Genomic DNA, 23,542 nt, shown 5'->3' on the forward strand with positions numbered 1-23,542 from the left:
CTATTAGCAAGCATTCCCAGTCACATGCTGGAAAATAGGCAGGAATCTAGTCCAGGCATCCTGTTAAAATGCTGTCAGCTGTGAGCTCTTTAACATTTTCTCTTCAGGCATCCATAAATATTCAGTGCTCTTGTCCTGAAGGGCAGTTCTTTTAGGCTTAAGGGTGTCTTGACATCCTTAAAATCTGAAATCTGCCAAAAGTACAGGTGAGCTTTGTTGCTTCCAGACCCATGGGGAAAGGTGGCTGTTCAGTCCAAGGTCCCTGTTACAGCAAACTCAGCTCCAGACCTAATGGGGCAGGCACAAAGTAAAAGCAGGAATAAAAAATGCTTTTCATGGTCACATTTGGGGTGTGACTGCAGGAACATCTGAGCTGCCATGAAAAGGCAGCATCTGTCAAACACTTTCTTCTCATTTCCTCTTTCCTGCTGCCAGATCTTCTGTCTTCTTTCCTGCTCTGCCTCCCCTTTGTATTGAAGCTGTTGCTTATCAGAGTGCTCTGGTGCTGCTTAGCTTGTTGGACTGTATGGAAAACAGTTCATTATCCCTTTTTTTGGAAGGAGGGGTGGAGGGTAAAGTTCATTTTTTGCCAGGCTAGGGAGTTTTGCTGGCCCTCAGCATCCTCTAATGAGTTTGTAAAATATAGACAACATCAGCATGTGACCAGAGATGGCAAAAAGAGAAAAATCTGGGGGTGTGGAATGAGAAAGTTTCTTTGTCCAGTGCAATTTTAACTTCTGATTTGTGGATTTCTTCCCCTGAATCTGTATTTACTGCTGTGAGACTCCTTGACTTGCACACGGGGAAGCCTTGGACAAAAGGCGAGGTTTGCCTTTTCCATCTGCAGGTTCTGATCAGAAAAAGCAGTTTGGCCTCAGAGCAGTAATTGGGACAAATCTCCATGGAGAAGGTGGCAGAGCCCTCAGCAAAAGGACAGCAATTAGTCTCTGATCTTCCTTTGCTCTGGGATGAGGTCACTTATGAGCACTGATGAAGATTGGGCAACACCATCCATCCATAGAAAAAAGATTTGTTCTGATTTGATGTTTCATACCAACCAAAAGAAGATGTAGCTTTTCTGTTTACTTTGGGTTTTTTTCTGTGTGTGTTTCATTGTAGAATGTGTGTTTCACTGTATCAGTGTGTGTCAGGGCGGTTGTTTGCTTTTGTTTGGGTTTTTTGGGGGTTTTTTGTGGGTTTTGTTGTTGTTGTTGTTTTGTTGGGTTTGTTTTTTTTTTTTTGTCAATGCATCATCAGTTGTCTCAGAGATTGGATTTTGGGCCCTGTCTGCAGGAAGGAGGTGGCATCTGGATCCCAGAGAAAGCTGGAACCCATGAAATTCCTCTCAGGGGGCTGACACAGAGACTTCCTAAACACCAACCTTTTTAAAGTAAACTGTAAAAGCTGATTCTTCCCACATTTCTAAACCTCACATTTTTCTGGTTTTTTGCAACACATAAAGGAGCCATTCCTAGTCCTACAATGCTCCATGGAGTTACACACAGGATTTTCATCCTGGTAAACCAGAGACAAAGTTTTCACTCAACAAAGTTCATGTGGAAAGAGAATTTGCTGCTTTCTCTGCAGAATGGGACTGGTGGCAAGCTCTCCCTTGATTTACACGTGCTATACCCAGACAATCCTTCCTGGAGAATGGGAAGTAAATTCTGATCAGCCTGATACACTCTCCTTCCTCTCAGATTGGATACTCAGCTCAACAGGAGGAAAAGAACTGGCTTTAAAATTCAGCAGGTTGTTTCTCCCTTTAAATTGGTGATTTGGATTCCGGTTTGGAGCATAAGGAAGCATAAATTATAACACAAATGAGAATGTGGGAGACAGTGTAGGAAAATTCTGTATTAAAAAAAAAAAAAAAGAAGCAGAGAGGGAGCAACATTTGGGGAATAAAAAGTAGGGCAGATTTTGAAATATTCTCAAAACCATTTAACACCATCTGTCAGGGGTTTGTGTTGCTAGGGATTTATCATCTCCTATCTACAAAATCCTCTGGCTAGTGAAAACAAATTTGGGAAAAGATGATTAAACTTCTCCTACCCTTGGATTCCCAGCCCCACACTGTCACCAACCAACTCATCTTCCTTCGTGTGCTGGGAGGAGGCATCCTCTGAATCCATGAGCAACCCTATGGAACAAGCAGCAATTTTTAGAAAATCCTAACTGATAGTTGCAATCTCTTTTAAGTTGCCACAGCCTAGCTTGATTTTCAGTGCTTACAAAACAAGCCTTCACAAGCCAAGGGTCAGCCGAGCTCTGAATAAAAATGTCCCTGAGGCAGAGGATTGATTCACAGAGGGGAAACAAATGCACAAACCCAAAAGCTTTGGATAAAGAAACCTCACAGGCAACACCCAGGGGTTTTTTTACTGCACGTCCTGGAAGCATTTTGACCAAAACCTACCTTGTATATTTTTAAATCCTATTGATCTCACTTGGGCTGGAGGTTGCCTTTTCAAAAGTCCAACAGATAGCAGTCTGAAGTGCTGCTCTAGTGGTAAAATGATGATGTTATGAGCAAGTGACAGAGATTGCAGATGAGTGAAATGTGCTGGAATAACCTCCTTGCCTAGAAATGGTTAAATATATGCAAATTTCAATACCATTTTTATTTCAAATAAGCAATAGAGTCAGTTCCTAATTGCTGTAACGCTGCCTTTGGGGGTGAACTAGAACATTATTTGCTTCCACTCTGTAGGTTTCCCAACACTCCTAAATGCCTCAGGATGAAACATGAGGTCTCCTTACAGAAGAGCAGAGAAGGAACAGTGTTTGGGGAATAAAAAGCATTCAGTGGAACCCCAGCCCTAACAAGCTTTAGGAGATGTAAAACCCTCCAGGTCTTCTTTATCCACAGACAAGAATGTAGAGACAGCTACACTAAATATCCCACAGGGGCATTTCTGCAGAATAAAAGGAAAAAAAAAAAAGGTAATTTGTATTCTTGTACATTTCAATGCAATGGAAAATAATTAAAAATTAACTGGATGTTACCTTTGTGAAAAGCTTGTTTAAATAATCTAGTTTTTTAAAAAAAGTGTTTCAATCATTTTTTACAGACTCTACCATTTAAGCTGTTCTAATAAACTAGTTATTTCAACCCCTCTTTAGGCATTTAGTAGCCTGCTATAAATGTCTCAGAAATGTGCCTTTAGATTGAATGTTGTTCTTGATGTCTTTTCTCCTTTCTGAAAGCAAATTACAGACAACATGCAAATGCAATAATCAGAGAGGGTTTTTAAATAAAAGTGTGTGTGCTGAGACAATTAAATTGTAATTGTCTGATAACAGAGGCTCTGGAATGCCAACTGAATCCCAGGAAGTGCAATGAAGGGAGCAATGGTGCCATTAATTATTCTGTGTGCTGGGGAGATGGGCCACAGCTTGCCAAGGGCTGCAGGTTGGTCTGATTAAAGTATGTCAAGAAATCCATGCTCTGTGGTGACATCAGTCCTTCCAGAGATTTTTTTTTAGGGAAAATAAGGCTAAATGTTTGTGATAAGGAAAGCTGATAGGTAGAAAGGGCCCTAATTTGAGGAATAAGTGAGAATGGAAGTAGGAGACTAAAAAAGCAGGAGCATAGCACGTGGTGGAGAGGGCTGATCTAAGAAGAGGTGGAAGTGGGAGTGGGTTTCCATCTCTAGATGAATTAAAGACTCTAGATATAATTTATATTGATGCTTTCCCCAGCTAATTTAGCTAAGACCTATTCTCAGTGCCTGAGTGTACATTGGTATTTCTGGAGATACCAAACCCTTGCACTCCTGTCTTGCTGTGTGGCCAACAGAGGTTTTCTGCCATTTGGAACCTGAATGTGCTGTTGTTGGCTCAGCTGAGATGCTGTTTTGACACCAAAGCAAAGGATGGAGTGGTGTGTGTTTGCTTGCCACGAGCCAGACACTCAATGGCTCATTTTTCATTCATTCTGTCTCCAAAGCAAAGCAAAACAAAGCAAAGCAAAGCTCTCTGTGTGTCTGCCAGACCTTCTTGCTTTGGTATCCCTGACAAATGACAGCTTCAACACAGAAACAATGTGGTCTTTGGTCATAGACAGAGCTACAGCAATGACACATCTCCCTAAAATGTTGTGCCAGTGTCCACTCAAGGCAAAAAGAAAAGGACTCCAGGATATTTTTGACTGAGGTGTGCGTTTTTTTTGAGTTCACACTGTTGAAGATTGCAATGCAAGATGTTTCCATTACCATCTGTATGGCAGATTACCTTTGTCAAGTGGGCAGTTGGCCTTATCTCTCTCTTTGAGTGACCACATTCACACCTCCCTCGGGAGGGGACACCTGCTGATAACAGAGTATTGAATGTCACTGCATGGCTGATAAGAACTCCAGCATCCCATTGGGAGATGTGAGCCTAGAGGGAGGAGCCAAGCATTGCTACCCAGATATAATCCAGAGGTTTTTGAGATACCAACACGGCTTCTCCACTGGATTCCCCAGAGGAGCAGCAGCTGCCTCTTCCACTGGCTCTTCAGAGGAAGAATACATCCTTCTCTACAGATCCCCCTTGCTCTAACAGAACCACCCCTGACACTGCAGGAGGGCTGCAGCCACAATTGCAATGGGACTGCTGCCAACACCCTGACCCACAGGGTGTCAGGTTGGGTTCTGACTCTGTCAGTGTTGTTCCAGGTACTTCATTGTTTATTTTATCCTTTTAATTTTTTTCCTTTCCCTATTAAAGAACTGTTATTTCCTGCTCCCGTATTTTTGCCCAAGAGCCCCTTAATTTAAAATGTATAGCAATTGGGAGGGGTGGGGAGGGTTTACATTCTCCATTTCAGGGGAGTCTCCTGCCTTCCTTAGCAGACTCCTGTCTTTCCAAACCAAGACACACACCCTGTCTGTGACTGTGAAAGACCACAGCTCTGGACTGGAGGAGGATTCAACACCTGTGTGCAGATGAAATAAAACTGTAGTAGCTTATCTAAAATCCAGAAAGTGAAGGTGAACTTTTTCACTGCTTTTTGTGACCTCACAATGAAATCTGTGGTTCTTTCTTGAGTTAAATGCCAACCAAAGCAGGCAAACACTCCCCAGTGTTTTCTTGCTGCAGAGTCAGCAGCAAACACCTGGATGGCTGCAACCACCCAAAATACCCACCCCTTTCTCTTCATCCTGCAAATGATCGGGGACATGGCAAAGAGAGAGGAACTGCATGTTCTGCATGGCCACCTCTACACACATCCTAGCAGAATTTATCCAAAAAGTGAGGACAAATTGAACAGTTTGTCTATCCCATTGTTTACAATTTGGAATGCTAATTCCTAGAATTTGATTCCTCTGAATTTGATGAACTATTACTAAGTGCTGGGCTCTGTGTAGCTGTGTAAACTCACAGGAAAATCACTAAGGATGTAAGTTTTAATCCTTTTGGCTCTAGTGGCTCAACCCTATTATCTCTAGAGGGTTTAGAATTTAACCTTGAGTTCAAAAGCCTGAAAGAGTCCTAACCAGATGGATAATGAAGAGGCAGACAGATAAGTGCCAATATGGATATAAGCTTTTCTTTAACTTCAGACTGGGGCTTTATGAGGAATGTACACCCTAGCAACCCTTTACTCCCAGAAAGGGAAGGGTTTGAATGCTGGCTTTTAATAATTCATGCAGTGATTCTTGCTGGATGCCATGTGGGTATGAATTTGCTTTTCTTCCTTATAAAGCTTACATTCAATTGGGAGAAAAAGATCTAATATCTACACGTGTGAGGATTAACTGAAGATGGTATTTCTGAGGTGAGAAATCTTATTATTGCCGCAGAAAGCATTTATCAAATGGGTTTGAGTTGAGGATTTTAAGCTCCCCACAGCTATGAGAACACTGCATTGCTCAGAAAAATGCTTTTCTCTGCAACTGCAAAGTAACTCTGATTCATATCTGAGTCCATAACTGTGCTTGAATATTCTCTTTAAATGGGGCTTTCAAGTCCCTCTGCTCACCTTACAGAGATCCACATTTCAGTGTTGCTCTGACCCAGCTGTGGCAGTGACAAATCAGTTTCCACAGTCACTTAAGGGAAACTCTCAGTACTGGGCCCTGGCAGGCAGAGCAGCTGGGATGCCTTTAATTCAGAAGTAATGGCTTTTGTCCACTGAAAACTGGATCAATGCACTAAACCCTTTTCACTAAAAATCAGAGGATTTCAGTTACTACCCAGCTAGGCAGGAGCTGCTGACTCCAATTTCACATCACTAAATACAGAGCCCACAATGCTCCCCATAATTCTGTCTTTTACCCCAAACATGAAATCTGCCTTCAGAAAAGGGTAAATAAAATCATGAACAGAAAGAGATTAATCACAATAAAAGAACACTAAAGTTTCCTTCTCATACAAAACAAAAGTTTTGTTTTCCTCTATCTCAATGATGTGCCATAGAAGAAATATCAACAGCTTATATGAAAAGATATAAAATGCAGAAGCATGGACTTTCTCTTATATGGGTTTTTCATGATTCAGTATTTTTTGACAGCTTTGGTAACTGAGGAATGGAAAAGTTCTGGGGAGAGGTCCCACCAAAACAGTTTAAAACTAGGAAAACATTTAATTTCAGGACTCAAATTTCTGTTTCTGATAAGGCCTGGCTATATTGTAATCGCTAAACCAGGTCAATTATATCCCTCAAAGGCAAACAGGGTTTCTCCTCAACAAAGTAAAGACATTTGATAGGAAACCCTAAAAGCATTTTGGCTATTCTGAGGTGTGGCCTGTTTCAGGAACTACTCTGTGCTGTGGTTCCCATAGTAATTCCCATTATTTTTCTTCCTGGCCACTCTCTGTTCACCAACACCTTTTTTTCATGTCTGATCTTTGATTTACATAAAAGTTGGCCATTTTAAAATTATGAGCATGTCTTCCAAAGTCTGAAGCTCCACTCAACAAAGACATGCAAGCCTTTGATGACAAGACAGAAACATCCCTACATGCAATCCCTGTTGTTTCTACAGGAGCTGGATGAGGAATATCTGTGGATGTGAGACTAAGAGAATTTCCCAGGGCATCCCAGTGAAGAAGAGATTTGAAAATGGCTATCTAGATGTCAAGCCATCGTGGTAAGCCTTGGATTTGCCTTCCCAGCTGCATCAGCCATGGTTGAAATGGAACATCCTCAGTGCACTGGGGGAATTGGACTAACCTGCAAATGAACCCATTTGCCCTTAAACCTTTGTCTCTGAAAATGCAAACTTACCTTGAAATTATAACAGTGATGCCTCAGGTTTTAGCTTTTATATTTTTCACATTCTGTGCTGCTTTAGTCTGTGGGTCTGAGCTTCACATTATGGGATGCTGAGCTCTGTGCACAGAGCAGGAAGACAAAACAATTCCTGCTCCAGCTGGGCACCAAGGACAAATGATCCAAATCTCAGCCCAGGAGCACAAACACCGTGGGCTGGAGAGAGAAAAACAAGCAGGGTGGGACTGCCTGGGCTAAAGCTGGAATGGGACAATGAACTGCAAGGTGCAGATGGAGCAGAACTGATCCCAGGGAGAGACCCCGGGAGTGCTCGTGCATTTTGGGGCCATTTTGGTTCATCTTGGGTGCAGCCCTGGCTGGGCTCTGGTGCTGCCCAAGGTGCATCCATGGAGGAGATCCTTTTCATAAATCTCTGCTTCATTCTGGAACTCTGCCCAGACTCTGCTCTAGCTCAGCAGGGCATCAACAGAAACTAAGCCTGGCTGGTGCCTCATTTTGCAGTGGGGACCTTTTGAATCATTTCTCCTCACACATTTGCGGAGATGTTGAAGCATCTCCAGTCATTGGGTCAGATGGACACAATCACATGTCCATTGCATGAAAAGTGGCAGATGGAGCTTCTATGGCAGAGATATTATATCTTGTTAGTGCATATGAACCCTTCCAGAAATAGCTCTTCCCAACAAGTCCACTCATGTGAGAATTCCCAAGGGTTGAGCACTGATTTCCTACATGACCTCACGCAGCATCAAGTCTCTCATCCCTAATCCACTTGTGCTTTGTTGTTTATCTGATGTGCACCTACACAGCCAACACAAGGCACTGCTGTTAGCTGAGAGCTGTAGGTAATCATGGGACAACCCAAACTTAATTAGGATGTGTTTGTGTGTTCAATTACTCATGCTTAGAAGTTTATGTAAGATCAAGGCTTAGTGTTGTACCCACGGCCTTTATATTCACTGCATGGGTAGTAACAAAAAGACAATACTCTTTGTCCAAGTTGCAAGGTTCCTGCCAATATTTGCCATCTGGGACACATTCCCTATCTTTGCTCTTGCCTTTGTGTGTGAAGTAGCATCATCTAAATGGCAAGACACGTTGCAGTCACACATGCTTAGTGTTTGCTGCTTGGCTGATGTTCAGGCTCCATGGAGAAACACTCATAAAAGTTGTCCTGATCAAAGGACAACAGCAACAAAACTTTGCAGATGTGTTAAGGACATATCTGGGGCTGGGCAAAGAGTTAAAGTCATTTGAAGGCAGTGTCTGTAATGGATCCATTCTGTGTGGATGCTGGCTGGGATAAATCTGTTTCCATGAACACTTCAAAAGCTCAAATGATTCATTTTCTCTTGCTGGAGCACAGTGGGGTTGAATCCATGCAGTTGTGTCAAACCTCTGTGAGGAGGTTCTTAGGTTGAACCTCTCAGTTTTACACTGTTACCTGTCCTGCAGTCCCTGACAATGGTCCTACAGCTTCATGCAGACCAGGAATTTAGTCTGAGACAGAATGAAAAATATTGGCATCATCTTAGAGGCCAAAATTTATATATTTATTAAAATCAGGTGATTTTTTTTCTCCCTTGCTCCTGTGTAGCAAGGTCTGTCCTCTCTTGGAGCAGGTACCAAATGCCACTGCTCTTCCCAGCACTAAGGATGCATTGCTGTGCTCCAAAAGTACCAAGAGCAGCACAAGGCTATTGTCAAAAAGAATTAGGTTTTTTGTCAAGAAGAATTAGGTTTATTGTCAAAAAGAATTAGGTTATTCTGGTCCAGGACATCAGCACTGCAGATGCCACTTAAACTTTGCACTGAACTCTCAGGAGTGAAAAGGATCAATGTGATTTGCAGCCAACCTCTCCTGCATAAGTTTGCTACAGCAAATCACAGCTGGAGTAATATTAAAGTCAAATAATAAGAATTAATTTTTATAACATTGCAATGTTTCATTCCATCTGTAATTCTTCTGAAGTTTATAGCACAATTGTCCTAAAAGTACCTCTTTTAGGGAAATTGAAAGTCAAGCAAAAAATCTTTTTGTGAAAGACCTCATTGTCTTCCTTTTTGGATTAGATCATCCCCTGAAAACTGAAATTCCTTGGAAGGTGGCAGCTCTCTCTGGTTCATGTACATTCTGTTTCTAACAAGGCAAAGCCTCTAAAACCTTCACCACTTCCAGGTGAATTGTCCAGGTGGGTGGATAATCCACAGGGGAGCAGCAGTGCCCATGGGAGTGCTCTGGTTTGATGTGGTTGTTACAGCTGGCAGTAAGAGACAGGCACACTGTGTCTGCCTTTTAACCCCACTTGTATTATGCTAAACATTCCTCTCCAGTTTCCACATTCTTTCCTGACTACCGCTTATGAATCTTACAGTCAGGAACTAAATGAAAGCCATGATAAAGCCCTTAAAAATCTCATTGTTTTAATTATTTTTGGGGGTGTAGAGGTTGAGTGTGGGAAGAGCTGTTCCCTTTATATTTCTCCTTTTTCTGTGGATATTAAAAAAAGGCAGAAACAACAACTCCTCCCACCCATGCTAGATACACTCCATCTTTTCAAAAGCCATCTCATAGCAACTGATGGTCTTCTTGCTGGCCTTGAGCAGCATTTCAGGAGCAATTAAAGTTCTTGGGGATGTGTCTGGGGGAGAAGAAATTCCTCTGGCCTCTCTTTAAATGAATTTGCTATTCATTCACCAACATTTCTGATTACCAGCACAATAATTGAAATACTGGAGAGACATTGCAGAGGACTGGGAGCAGGCAGCAGACATGACAATTGCGTTGTTGTCACCCTGGTGTTAATTTTATTCTCAAACTTTTAGCACTATTTGTAGTTTTTGGGGTTCTCTCTAAGACTCCTATTGAAACTGAGATTCCCCATGGCAGTTGCTGCCTCTTTTTGCTGCAAAGCCCTTGACTGGGTCACATGAATGTCCTCCCACAGCAACAGCAATCAAGGATCTGCTGCAGAAGTTCAGGATGAGGCTGAGTTAATGAATTCAGATATCAAACTTGAGAGGACACAAGTGTGGCAGAGTCAATGACAGCCTGTGGTGCATCTGGATGATCAGATGTGCTGAAGAACCAGCAAAATTGGAGTTTTTACCTTACCTGGTTATCTCACCAGTCACCCACTCCCACCAGCACCACCTACACAAGTTCTCAACTTTTATTCCCAGCAGGGAAGTCACTGCTGCTCCAGGCAAAATGTTGTGTCAGCTCCCATGTCTGTGTAAACTGGAGCATTCAGGACTTGTCACTCCATGAACGAGGTACAAGGCACTGCCAATGATATCAAGCACATCTCTAGGGACAACTCGAGATTTTACTGCCTGCCAAGACAAGGCCCAAATGTCTCACTGCACACAGACACTGCTCCCCTCTGCACATCCTACCTGGCTCTTAGCCTTGAGCAAAATTCAGTCTTCTCCACTCACTGAGGCTGAAACCCATGGCTGGAAAGATGTGAGCTCTGAGAAAGGCTTTGGGTGGGTGTTGTAAAACCAGACTGACATATGTATTCCCTTTCTCCAAAGGCTTGAAATCTTAATGGGAACACAGCAGAGCAAGAGGCTACAGACAGAGACAAGACTGCTGTGGATGTCAGGCTGATTGAAATGTCTTACAGGAATAGGTTTTGACAGCTGATCTTGCTCATCGTTCCCTTGAGATGTGTCGAGCTGGTGAGATGAGAGGTTCTCAGGTGGATGGAGGATCTGGCACAGTGAGACAGGAGTCACTTCACAGCAGCATGCCCCGAGGCCATGCCCTGACTGTGCACACTGACAGCAGAGCTTCTCTGAGCAGCCAGAGACATTTTCCACACCATCAGTAATACCAAGATAACCATTAACCATGTCCAGGTCCTAACCTTGAGAGCAATCATGTGTCTCTATCTGTTCCCATGGTCTAACTCCAGGCCTGGCATTGATATGGAATATAAGTATTTTGTTCCCCATCACATCTTTGACTGCATTGTTTTCCCCCCTTCCCTATGTCAAATCAGCTATGCAGTTGTAACCCCTACTGGGACAATCTCTTCTTTTTGTTTTTTTTTTTTGCAAATTACTAATCTCATGCTTGCGTCCAGCTCTAGAGTTTAATATTGCTTGAATGGTAAATGGCCATGAAAATAGCCAGGCCCCTTCTTTAGATAAGAGCCAGCTGTGAAGTCTGGATGTTGCTCCAAATATCCCCCTAGTTTGGGTCTGTGCCAAAGTGGGGATGTGCTGTGAGCTAATCACTCACAGAAATAAGAGGCTGCTCTGAAAGGCAAGCGGTTGTTGTGCTGCATGCACAATATTAAGATCTTATCTTGCTTTACAAGCAGACTAAACCCAGAATGAATCAATTATGAGATTAGAATTAATCCAATAATCCTCTGTTCTTGTGTGCCTGGAATCAGATGGTGCATCTGTAAAGATAGTGTTAGTTACGGCAAATGAGATCACCGCTGCTCCCATTTCATTAAAAGCCTTTCCCAAGCGTTAACAGCTCGGGTGAGAGGTTGAAATGAAATTAAATTGCAATCTCTCCTCTTTGACTGATTGCCATTGTGCACACATCCTTTGCCCCAGCTGCCCAGAGGGGATGGCCAGCACAGGAAGCTGTTGGAATGGGATGCAGAGGAATTCCTCTGAGGGATTCCCACCCCTGGATGTGGCTGCCAGTGTGGCTGGGCTCGTGGCAGGGAGGAAGCCAGGAAGCATTGCTGACCTCCTTAATTTCCTTCTGCAAACTCCCCTTCCAATGCTGCAGCTCGGGCTCAGGGCAAAAAGCTGAAACGTGCCTCCCTGCCCACCACTGGTGCCTCCCACCAGCCAGGCCTGGCAGGGCTTGTCCTCTCTCCCCTTTTCTGCATGGGTTTTACATTCCCACTTCTCCTGGCCTATATCTGGAGAGTTGCTCTCCTGACTTATATTTTGCATCAGAGACCATGCACAATTTTGCCATTTACCTGGTTTTGCTGTTCAACTTTTGTACTTCAAAGCCAGACTTAAGGTTGAGTATTCCTCACACTTCCTTCTCCTTTATTTTAAGGAACGAAAATAAACCAAAAAGTAGAGGGGAGACCAAAGTAAGCCTGCTGCAGGCAGCTCTAACCACTTTTTATTTGGGCCATCAAGGCTTGAAACATAATTTTAGTTCTCATATGGTTCTGCCACTGGATCAAAGACATGGGAACTGTCATGAATGAGAATAAGGAGTCCCATGAAATGCACAACACTGAGTATAACCCAGAGGGAGAGATGTGACTTCAGTGAGGGAAGAATAAGATAACTCTTTTATCAATGGTCTTGCCTGTGTGTCCTTCAGGGAGATGAGTTTGGCCCAGGCCTTGTGCACTGAAAATAATATTCAAAGTTTGGAGCCTTCTGCTAAGATAAGTGCTCTCCCTCTATCACCTTTCAAATCCAATTTCCTACAGATGCACTTGGAAAAAATTAATAGCAGTGAATTTTCCTTGCATTCTGCTGAAGGGAATCTTGGTAAATTTGTGTAGACTTTTCAAAATAACTCCGTCTGAAGCAGAGATACTGGGATGATCCCAGCTTTCACAACTAATATTGTCAAATCTAGGTGCAACTGAAAACAGAAGTTGAAGAAAAGCACTTTTCCATGTCTTTAACACTAGGGCTCATTTGTTGGAATGCACAACAAAATAACAAAAGCCAAATGGGAACAGGAAGGTCAGGATGAATTTTTCAATATAGACAGCCAAGTAAGCAGAGTTACACCAACAGAGGATTTGGTCCACTGTAATCAACAGAAATTGAAGTGGAGATTTCCAACTAGTGTGCATATTAAGCTGTACCCTTCATCTAAATCCCTTCTCTAACACCCTATCTGGAAAAACAAATTGCAGTCCCCAACAGCAAGGTATAAGCAGCAGCCCCATGAATATGTAAAGATCATTCATATGGTATTTTAAAACAGCATTCAGTAACCATTATCCACAGTTAACTGACTTCACCAGGCTTAAAAACAGGAGTCTTTAATTACAGTCGTTTATATTTCCAAAGATAGACTATAACATATTTATAAACAATCTGTGCACTTGGTGAGTAAATGACACACGGCATGAATCATTCCCTAACAGTTCTTATATAATATTCAAAGTGGGCATGAATGTTTCATGAAGGCATTTCCACTGCTGAACTTCGTAGGAAACTGAGCTTTCCTCCTTTCTAGGCTGCTTCTTCTTGTCCTTTTCCTTCTGTGAAAGCCCTGAAAGACTCAATTCCTGCCAAAAAACCTTTGGATTTGTCCAGCTGTTTCCAGTGCTTGGACTGATGTAACTTAGATTTGGAGCATCTGTTGCAGGAGTACAGAGAGACACACTTTATCACAAGGAATTGCCTCTGAAATACCAAAATTCTTGTGTCTTATGATGTAGCACCAGTCCCTTATGTGTCACAAGGAAATACTGACTTAAATATGTGAGATATTTAACATGGTACTGCAGAGATGAGAAAATCAAAGGGTGGGAGATGAATTTACAGCCACTCAAGGGGTCTAAAGGTTTATTCATGACTGGGAAATACTGAGGTGAAGTTTTTGGTGCAAAATCACTGAGATTTAGTAGAACCTTGAGTAGTAGAAAGGATTGGACCAGGCGCCATCAATGCTAGACGTGGAGAAGCCTCCACATAAACCCCAGATCAGGGTTAACTGTGTGGGTTGATTTTTGGGCATTTCAACACCTCTCCAAAACTTCTGCAAAGAAGTAACAGGCAACTGCAACAGCTTTGTCACAGGACTGAAGCAAAGGGAATTTTTACTCTGTTCTTGTCCAGCACAAAGGGAGCCTGTCTGTAACTGCGGCCTCCAATGTGAGGTGATGCTATGATAAATATGTAATCATACTTACAGAAACTTTCTGCTTTTTCTGCTGCACTTCAAATCCTCACGATTATGGATGCTCACCTCACTGAACTTTCCAGGCAGGTTGGATAATGAGTCTTTGTGTGGACAGCAGGGAACATTGATGTGAACAATCCATTGTTAGGTGAGTGGCTTTATTGATACGTGACAGCTTGGACAGCAAGGGTTACTGGAGTCATCCTGTTCTGTTTTTGCCATTTTAATTTCTCTGCAAGCCCCAAGGGCCAAATGAAAGCATGAATGAATAAGTAAGAATATATCCATTTGCAATATGTCCACAATTGTTTTCCTCTGAGCATTTCCTATCCATAGCCAAGTGTCCCAAAATTACACCAGGCAAATTTCACTGACGTCTATTCTTCCTTGACTTTCATTAAAACATGCTGTTCAGAGCAGCAATAAAGAGTATGGGTTTTAAATGGACCTAGATTTGTATTTTATATAGGCTGCTCAGTTGTTGTTGTTGTTGTAATAAATGACACAGAGACAATTTCAGATTGTTCTGACAAAAATCAGGACTCCTAAGGGGAGTCTGTCTCGTGCACATGAAGTTGTAGCTCTGAGCAACCAGCCAGGAAGATGCAATTAATTTCCCCCTTGTGAGTAAAGCCATTATATAAAATACCGCAGTTGCCTTGAGGGCCAAATTGAAGGCACTGAATTATGTATTATCAAAACTGACTTTACAATGATGTCTTCATGGGCACTGCTGCTGCTTGTGAATGGAGAGGGAATGGCAGTCAGCTGCCAGGATCTTATTTCCCTCTTGGTCACTGTAAACAATATTCTGCTCATGTGAGGACCTTGATGAGATGCAGTGACATTGCTCTTTCCCTTGAGGGAGAGGCATGGAAATGAGAGGAAATCCTGAGAAGTCTGCTTAATTATCTTGTGTGCAGTCATAGTTCAGCCCCAGTCCTCTGGTCTTTGCTCAAGGCCCAGAGATGCAGAGGTTTTCCAGCCCATTCTCTCCTGTTGGAGCAATGAGGAGCATTAAAGACCTAAGGTGAGCTGCCACTTCCAATCTATTGGAGCCATTTATTGTTTGGGATGAAAGTTTGAAGCCTCAATATCTCAATTTCTGCTCAGGGAGTCTTAGAATGCCCTGAGTTGGAAGAGACCTCAAAGCTCATCCAGTTCCACCCTCTGTCATGGGCAGGGACAAGATCCACTATCCCAGGTTGCTCAGAGAGGGCACCATCCAACCTGGCCTTGAACTCTTCCAAGGATGGGGCATCCACAACTCCTCTGAGTAACCTGTTCCAGGGTCTCACCACCCTCACACCAAAGAATTTCCTCCTGATATCCAACCTAAACCTGCCAGTCCTCTGGTCTTTGCCCAAGGCCCAGAGAGGTTTTCCAGCCCATTCTCTCCTACTGGAGCAATGAGGAGCATTAAAGACCTAAGGTGAGCTGCCACTTCCAATCTATTGGAGCCATTTATTGTTTGGGATGAAAGTTTGAAGCCTCAATACCTCAATTTCTGCTCAGGGAGTCTTAGAATGCCCTGGGTTGGAAGAGACCTCATCCAGTTTCACCCTCTCCATGGGCAGGGACAAAATCCACTATCCCAGGTTGCTCAGAGCTCCATCCAACCTGGCCTCAGACACTTCCAAGGTTGGGGCATCCACAGCTCCTCTGAGCAACCTGTTCCAGGGTCTCAACACCCTCACAATAAAGAATTTCTTCCTGATAACCAATCTAAACCTGCCCTCTTTCAGTTTAAAGCCATTTCCCCCATCCGCACATGCTCCTGTAAATGCAGCATGGACAGAAAGCACCGCCATTAAAAACTGTGTGGAATTTAATCTCCCTTCCACAGCCACCACACTGGCAGGTAATGTGGAAGATTTCCTTGTATCCCATGAGGAAAGGAAGGCAGGAATAGGGGGACTAAGATGGAATCAATGCATGTGTCAGCCAGAGCAGAACATGTGGGATGAGCCAGAGCAGGTGCAAAGTCCAGCAAGACACACCTGATCAAAACAGGGTTATTAAGGAGCATTTTCAACTGGGCATTCACAAGATACATTTCTACACAGAAAAACATCCTTAGCATTTCACAAAACCAACACCCTGCATGTTATATTTATCCTTAGAAGCAAACAAGGAACAAAAAATTGCAGTGCCTGCAGCGAGATTGGATGGTGGCTCAGTGATAAGGGGGAAGTGGTTTTCATTTTTCATGAGTGTTTTCCCCTCTCCCTGGCTTCTGATCTGAGTCATCACACTGCTGCTGTGAGGCAGGTATTCACATTAAAAGCAATAACAACTTAATTAAACTTCAGGTACTCCGAACTGTTCAAGCACACATAAAAATGGGAAAACATACATATTTCTTTGACTAAATGGTTGTCAAACATTCATTTGTGACAGAATACATCAAGCACAGTGAGACAGGACACATTTTGCTTATCTTACAAATGATAAAAAGCAAATCAAGATTGCTTCCTTCCCTTCAGTCTCACATTGTGCCAGACTAAAAGCATCCAGGAAAGGGAGTGAATGGAAGTGAAAGGGAGAGCATGGAAGCTTCTCTGGTCTGACTCTGAACAAGCATGAGACCTTTCCAAGCTGGAATTTGTCCTGATATTTTCCCACAGAAAGCCTGTGACTATTTAAAACATGTACAACTACCCGATAAAGGAAGAAATTATTCATAACAGAGGAAAAATTATTAAAATACTTTCAACAAATAATTCCTGACTAGGGAGATGGGGGATACTTAGGATCAACAAAAATCAGTTAATGGAAGCCCATTCCCCTCCAACCTTGCCCTTCTTGCATATGGAGCAGTGTGAATATAGAAAAAAACTGAATATTCAACTCTCTCTGAAGGATTCCCACTTTAGTTTTTGATTCAGATTGTTTGGGTCATTTGCCAACTTCCCTTTGTGCTGCAAAGGCAAAGACAGAGCTTGCTGGCCTCTCTCCTGGTCCTGAGATGTTCTGGGAGCTGAGGAAAGCCCAGGTGGCAAAGGAACCTCCCCAAAGAGGGATGGGTGAGTGTGGAGCCCCTGTGGGCTGGGGACAGCTGTGACCCAGTGGCATCTCCACACTGAGAGCAAGATTTTTCCTGTCTGGGTTATTGGGTTAGAAATAAATGCTCCTGTTCCCTCTTCAATAATCAGGAAATGGGAAAATATAGGCCCTTACCAAAAATTTAAATTCACCTGAACAACAGATGAGCAATTCTGAGCAACATTTAAATGGCTTTGTCTGAGCCTTTCGGATATAATGTCATCTGGCATTTCCTGTCCAGGATCAAACCAATTTATTGGAGCCACAGGCATGGGTTTTCTTGCATATCCAGTAGCCAAAATTCCCTTTTGAGCAGTGGGTAATAAGAGCACAATGTAGATTATCCCTTTATGGATCTTGTTCCTAACACAAGAACATGTTGGTTGCAACACAGAACTCTCCTCTTAATTTTGTTAAATAAAAATACAGAGTAATTTAAAGCTTGAGCAAACTTTTGAGGCATTTCTGTTATCTACAAGCTAGACAGAAAATTTTCATAGCAGGCAGGGAGTTTCACTGGGGTCACTGCATTTTTTAGCACATCCACCTGCAGCAGAACTTGATACTGCAGGATGTGAGAGGATGGTTGGTACCCCATGGGCTTGGCTTAGTGTAGTAGGATTGGTTCAGTGGTTTAGGGCAGTAGCAGAGTCAGAATTTATGGAAAGATATCATATCCCAAGGTTTACAGCATCTTTCTAGACAAAGGTTTGCAGAAACCTTGCAGGCCTTAAACCCAGTTTTGCTGCTGTGTGAGCCAAAGATCTGGGGAACAAAACTCCCCATGGTTTTGTACTCTAGATGTGAACTTTTCCTCATCTAATGCTGGCTGCCTGAAAGCTCAGTCCCCACAAAGCTCATTTCCCTTTGTAGCCATCTGTAGGGTGGGACTTGTCTCATACTAATGATATTTTTAGATAAAATGCATGAATCACATTTAGAGAAGTATTCTCCTCTTTCCACTTACAATATGGGTTAGACAACCAGCTCAGATGGGTCTGTCAACATTGTGACTGGAGGTTTGGAAGACAAATCCTACATTTCTGTTCCTTCCTTCAGCTCATGAAACAGAGGAAGGGGGTCTGCAGGTAGAATTTAAATGATAAAAATAGCTTTGATTTGTTTAACTGAAATGTCACTCTCTGAAAATTCAGCCTTGCTAATTTGAAAGATGTGGATCAGTCATCTTAAACTGCTGGGCTCACCAAGAACTGGATTCAGAGTTGTGGTGTAAAAACATCAATAACTAAAGCAGCACCAAAAATTAGCCTGATAAGTTGTTGAGCTTTCCTGTTTATTAATTATTTTTATTTGATTTCATGTTGGAAATACACCAAACCACAGGGGGACAAAAGGGAGATTAGAATCCAAAAATGTTGTTGACACATTTCTCACTGGATGAGTGTTCATCTCTCTCAAACTTCTTGGATTTGCTTCAGTTCATCTTATCATAATTTCTCTTAAACAAAGGCTGTATTCTAAATTTCTTTTTCATCTTCCAGTCCCCTTACTCCTCATCCACCCTGTTGGCTTCAGTCAGATCACCCTAAGAGTGGTGTGCTATGGGAAGGGAGGATGCAGCCTGCTCAGAGTGACTAATTTGGATTTCCAACTCCTTTCCTGAAGCTTCATTTTTATTTTTTCTCTTTATTCCATTATTCATGTCTCAGTCTGCAGCTACTCCAAAGGCTGCATTGTAGTCCCTGACACAGAGATGTATTTTTTGAATGCAATGGGGTCCTTTCTGGGGGATGCTGAGCTGCCCTTTGGAGTTCTGCTATTCTTTGATGATTTGCTGAATCCAATCTCCTTTTGTTCTTCTTTTCTTCCAGTGTGTGCTCACTTCACAGCTGAGCATTTTTGGAACATGGTGCCTTTCCTGCATAAATCCTGCTCCACAGAGGTGGAACTGCCCTGGCATTTTCAGGGGTTGCTGTGGGCACTCAGTCTTTTGTTCTGGTTAGAAATTCCTCACAGCTGACCACTTTGTACCATCACCAGCTCCTCAACTGATAACTAGTAGAATTCCTGAGATGTGAAATGAAAGTCCTTTTCTCTTTAGCACTGAGGGCACCATACTGCATTTCCATAGAGTTCCCTTTTTGAAGCAATAATAAATTTATTTATTTATTTACTCTGAACAAGAGTTTGTCCTTTTTTTTTGTAGCGGTCCCGGCTGTGACCCAATTCTGGATGAACTTCACTTAATTCCTTCCTGACATATGCCTGTCTACTCTATTTCAAGGAGTGATATGAGGAATTGGAACGGGAAAAGGGAAAATATTACTTTGAAGGAGATGAAAAAGGATTTAAAACAACCTGCCTTGGCTCCAGCCCAGTCCTCCTTTGGTTTGTGGATCACTCAGTCCCCACCAGAGTGCATCACTGCCTGATAGCAAGATAGCAGGGCTGGGGTCTTATCACTTTGAACTCCCCTCCGCGTCTTTTTCATCTCAGATTTCAAAACCCCTCGAGGCTGCACCACGGACTTTTTTGACAAGTCAGCAACTGTTAATGTCTCCAGAAAGCAGCCTGAAAACCTGCAAACAGGCCCTGCTGCCTCTGACAGCGAGGTGCAATCGCAGTAACACCCTTCCTGCCAAGGCAGGAGCCCTCTGAAATTCAGGAGACATTCCTCAAATTCAGGAGAAATGCATCTCTCCCTAACCCCTGCCATCCTCCTCCTTCCCTCTGGGCTGGAGGGTCTTCCCTCCTCTGTTTGCCTGACACACATTTTGCACAGGGAGCAGGACTCAATGGTTTAGTTACAGAGCAGAGGGGCAATGATATTTTTAGCGTGCCAAAATAATTCCTCATTGAATTGTCCTCTATGTGGTATCACTTCAGGATATGGGACTGAAAACCCTGAATCCAGGGAAGCTTTTTCTCTTCCTGTTATTTCACACTCCAGTGTGAGCAATTCCAAGTCTTGGGGTACATTTTAAAATTGCACACCTCAGTGCTGTGAATTTGGTAAGAAATTCCTGGCTGCACAAGGAGAAAGGATCAGGTTTGCTGGAAGACACAGAGCAGTGGATGCTGTTATGTGAAATTATCTGACTTTTAAGAGGGTTTGCAGTGGTTGAAAGAGGCAGCAGAGTCTGGCAGCTGTTCATTTTTTGGGCCCAGAAGCCTCTGTCACACAGCATGGACATCTGAGCACCAGAGAGGGAGTGTGTTTTGACAAGATGTTAATGGGCTGTGACTCTTCTGTCTCCCTGGGTTTGTCAGGTCCTTGTGGAAGGGGTTTAAATGTAATTAATTCATTTTTAAATACAGGATCCAGGGAGGTTTATCTTCACCCCGGGGTGTACATGCAATGTAGGGTACATGAGCAACACTAAATGTTGGTGAAGACAAACTCAGCCTGTTCTTTAGCCCCAACTCCTCCACTTACACAACACAATAGGTGAATTTCAATGTGAAATAATAGGGAAAAATTGATGTGTTTTCATTAATCCCACTTTTCAAAACATGAGAAAACTTAACAGAGAGTCCATGATTAAATGAACAGAGGGATAGATAAAATACAGGATTTAAAAGAATGGTTAAAAGAAACTTCTGTCAAGATGGTAATTCTCACTATTTGCTGTTTCTATTATGGCAAAGGGATTGTGGATTTGGAAGTAGCAATGAGTAGAGTTTGCCTTCATAAAAATCCTGCTTTAATTATCACAATAAACATCCTCTTGACCACAGGAGGAAATCAGTCTGTGGCTTTCTATCTTCATGTCCAACTCACTAAAACAACCCTTTCAATTTTTCATTGAGTTGATTTGGTCTTGACCTCCTTGAACGGTCACCACTCTTCAAAAAGATTGTATCCCTGAGATTTCCAGGGTTTTTTCCTCCATGTACAGTGTGAACCTCAGAGTGATCTCAACCCTGGTCCTATCTTTAGAGACAATGGCAAGCTTCAGCTGGAATGTCAGAAAATTCCATTAAAAATTGTCTGCACTGAACACATAAGCATGGAAAAACCATTTTTATTTGTTTGCCATCAGCTCTTCACCTTTTTGGTGGGACTGGAAACATCAGATCACCTTGACAAGAGCTGGGAGAAGGAGCAATATTAGGGATTTAATACCTCTTGGAGGGCTACATGATCCTTGAAGGATCATCCAAATATCCTTGGTGATATCCTGTCTTTTGTGATATCAAGAAAAGAACAGTGGTACTTTTTTGCTGGGCAAAGCATTCAAAATATTTTAAAAGCTTTCAGGTTTAATTTTGTTTTGCTATTTTATTCACAGAATCTTAACAAGATCAGGCCTCCCCAATTTTTAAAAATAAAATATATTAACTGCAAAACTTTTGGGAACTTAGGAAACCAGTTTATGATTTAGCAGATAGAATAACCTGGGAAGATGTCCAGATGGTGTAGAAGTTGTTGGTGCTTCTGCTGCTTCTGTGGAAAAGGATCACTGATGAAAATATTTTGTAAAAATGTAAGAGGATGCAGATCATATAGCTTGTTCATAAATGCAATGTAAATACCATTGAGGCATTAATTATATTCTTTTCACTTATCAAAACAGATTTTGCATGGGATGAAAATTTCACATAAAACCCCAGAATATTTTTTTTCCTTCAGCAGCAGCTTGCAGATCTAATGGTATTAAAAATGGAGAGGACATTCCTGGGGTGAAGTGAAGTCTTCCACTCTCTCCATGTTAGCAGATCCTTCAGGCAGCTTCATCCACTCCTCTGACAACTTTAGAATGTCCAAAAAATGGATATTTTTTATATGTCAGCCTTGGTTCTCTCATAGAGTCAGGAATATGGAGAGTCCTGGCATTTTACAGCACTGGATTATGGGAGGGAGGATGAGGAATTCTTGCTGCTTGTCTTAGAATGTAAAGTCTTTGCTTAGGCAGCAGACTGTTATTTTACTTCTGTTTTGGCTATTAGCTTAAAAATTGCATATTTGTGAGACTATCTCTAAAAACAGTGGGCTGGGTCACAAAACAGCTAGAGAATAATCACTAATTAATCAGCCATCAGGCTAATAATGGGCCTTCAGTTTTGCCAACAAACCTCGCTAACTAAATCGCACCCTCATTACCAATAACCACCAATTTAGAGTCTGTGCTACTGCACCAGTTTTATTAATGTCACATTCAGGAGGTGCTCCAGCAATAAACTGGCATAAGGCTGTAAAAAGAGGGTTGTTGTACATATTAATAATGTGTTTTATAGTGCACTTTAATATTCTGGATCCAAGCTGCCTGGCTTTATAATCAGGAGAAGAAAAAGGAAAGCTGATCAATCATCCTCACCTGATCTGCAGTGGCCACCTAACTCCTCACAGTGATAAATATGGGCATCATATCTTGTTACAAAAATCTTATTATTAGGCAGCACTATTAGTTCTGATTTGTTATAATGCCTTATAATGAGCTTGATAATAAGTTTCTGAATGATTTATGGGGTGTTTTTTTAAGCAGGCGGTGTCTGCAGTCTCTCCAGGAGATGGGTTTGGGGGTGGACGAAGAGCTGGGAGGGAAGTGGGGGTCTCTGAGCAAGAGAAGAGAATCCTTTTAATGTGGACCTAGTCCAGGAAACAATCCTTCTTCCAGGTCTTCTTCATGTGGGAAAAACACCTAAAGCTAAAGCTTCAGAGGCCCATGTTGAACATCAGAGCAGCCATAAAATATTTCTGCATTTCCCATTTCTGCCGTAGAAGACTCTTGCTTTCACCTTGGATGAGAGAGCTGAATCCCAGTTTGAAAATGTAGAAATCTGTGTGATTTAGGGGTTTAGGGATATCACTGGTTTCAAGTCTTTGTAAACCAGGCATATTTTATAGCATTTCCCCCCAACACCAGAGTAGTTAAAGAAGATGAATTAACAGTTGAAATATACTCAAATGATGAGAGAGCCCAAATAAACACTTAAAAGGAAGAGTCCTCACCTTTCCTCCATAATTCCATGGCCTTCCCTGCCTCCATACTGACCAGGAGTGGCCTGAGCTTAGCTGCTATTAAATAGATCTGAGTTTGGGTCCTCTGGGAAGGAGGAACAAAGAGCTCACAGGAACATTCAATAACAAAGAAACTTGGACAGATTAGATGGCGCAACAGCTTGCTCTGACCATCCCTGGAGCAGAACTTCTTGGGAGCTGGAGTAAGGCTGCCATGGAATTAAACCACATCTCCTGACCCAGCATGGTGAATCCAACAGCAAAATGTAGCAGCAGCTTCCCTTTGCTCCAAATTTAACTTAACTTTCATTTAACTTCTTTAATTTAACTTAACTTTAACTTAACTTCAATTTAAATTCTTTTTTTTTGCTCCCCTTCTCATGGAGGGATCAGGTGGCTGAACCAGCCCTGCTAAATCCTGTCCATGACTGTGCTCTTCACCATCCAGACTTCCTGGCTTGGAAAAAGAAGATCTCTGGTTCCACTG

This window comes from Zonotrichia albicollis, chromosome 4 (genome assembly GCF_047830755.1).
Source record: "Zonotrichia albicollis isolate bZonAlb1 chromosome 4, bZonAlb1.hap1, whole genome shotgun sequence".
Taxonomy (NCBI): Eukaryota; Metazoa; Chordata; class Aves; order Passeriformes; family Passerellidae; genus Zonotrichia; species Zonotrichia albicollis.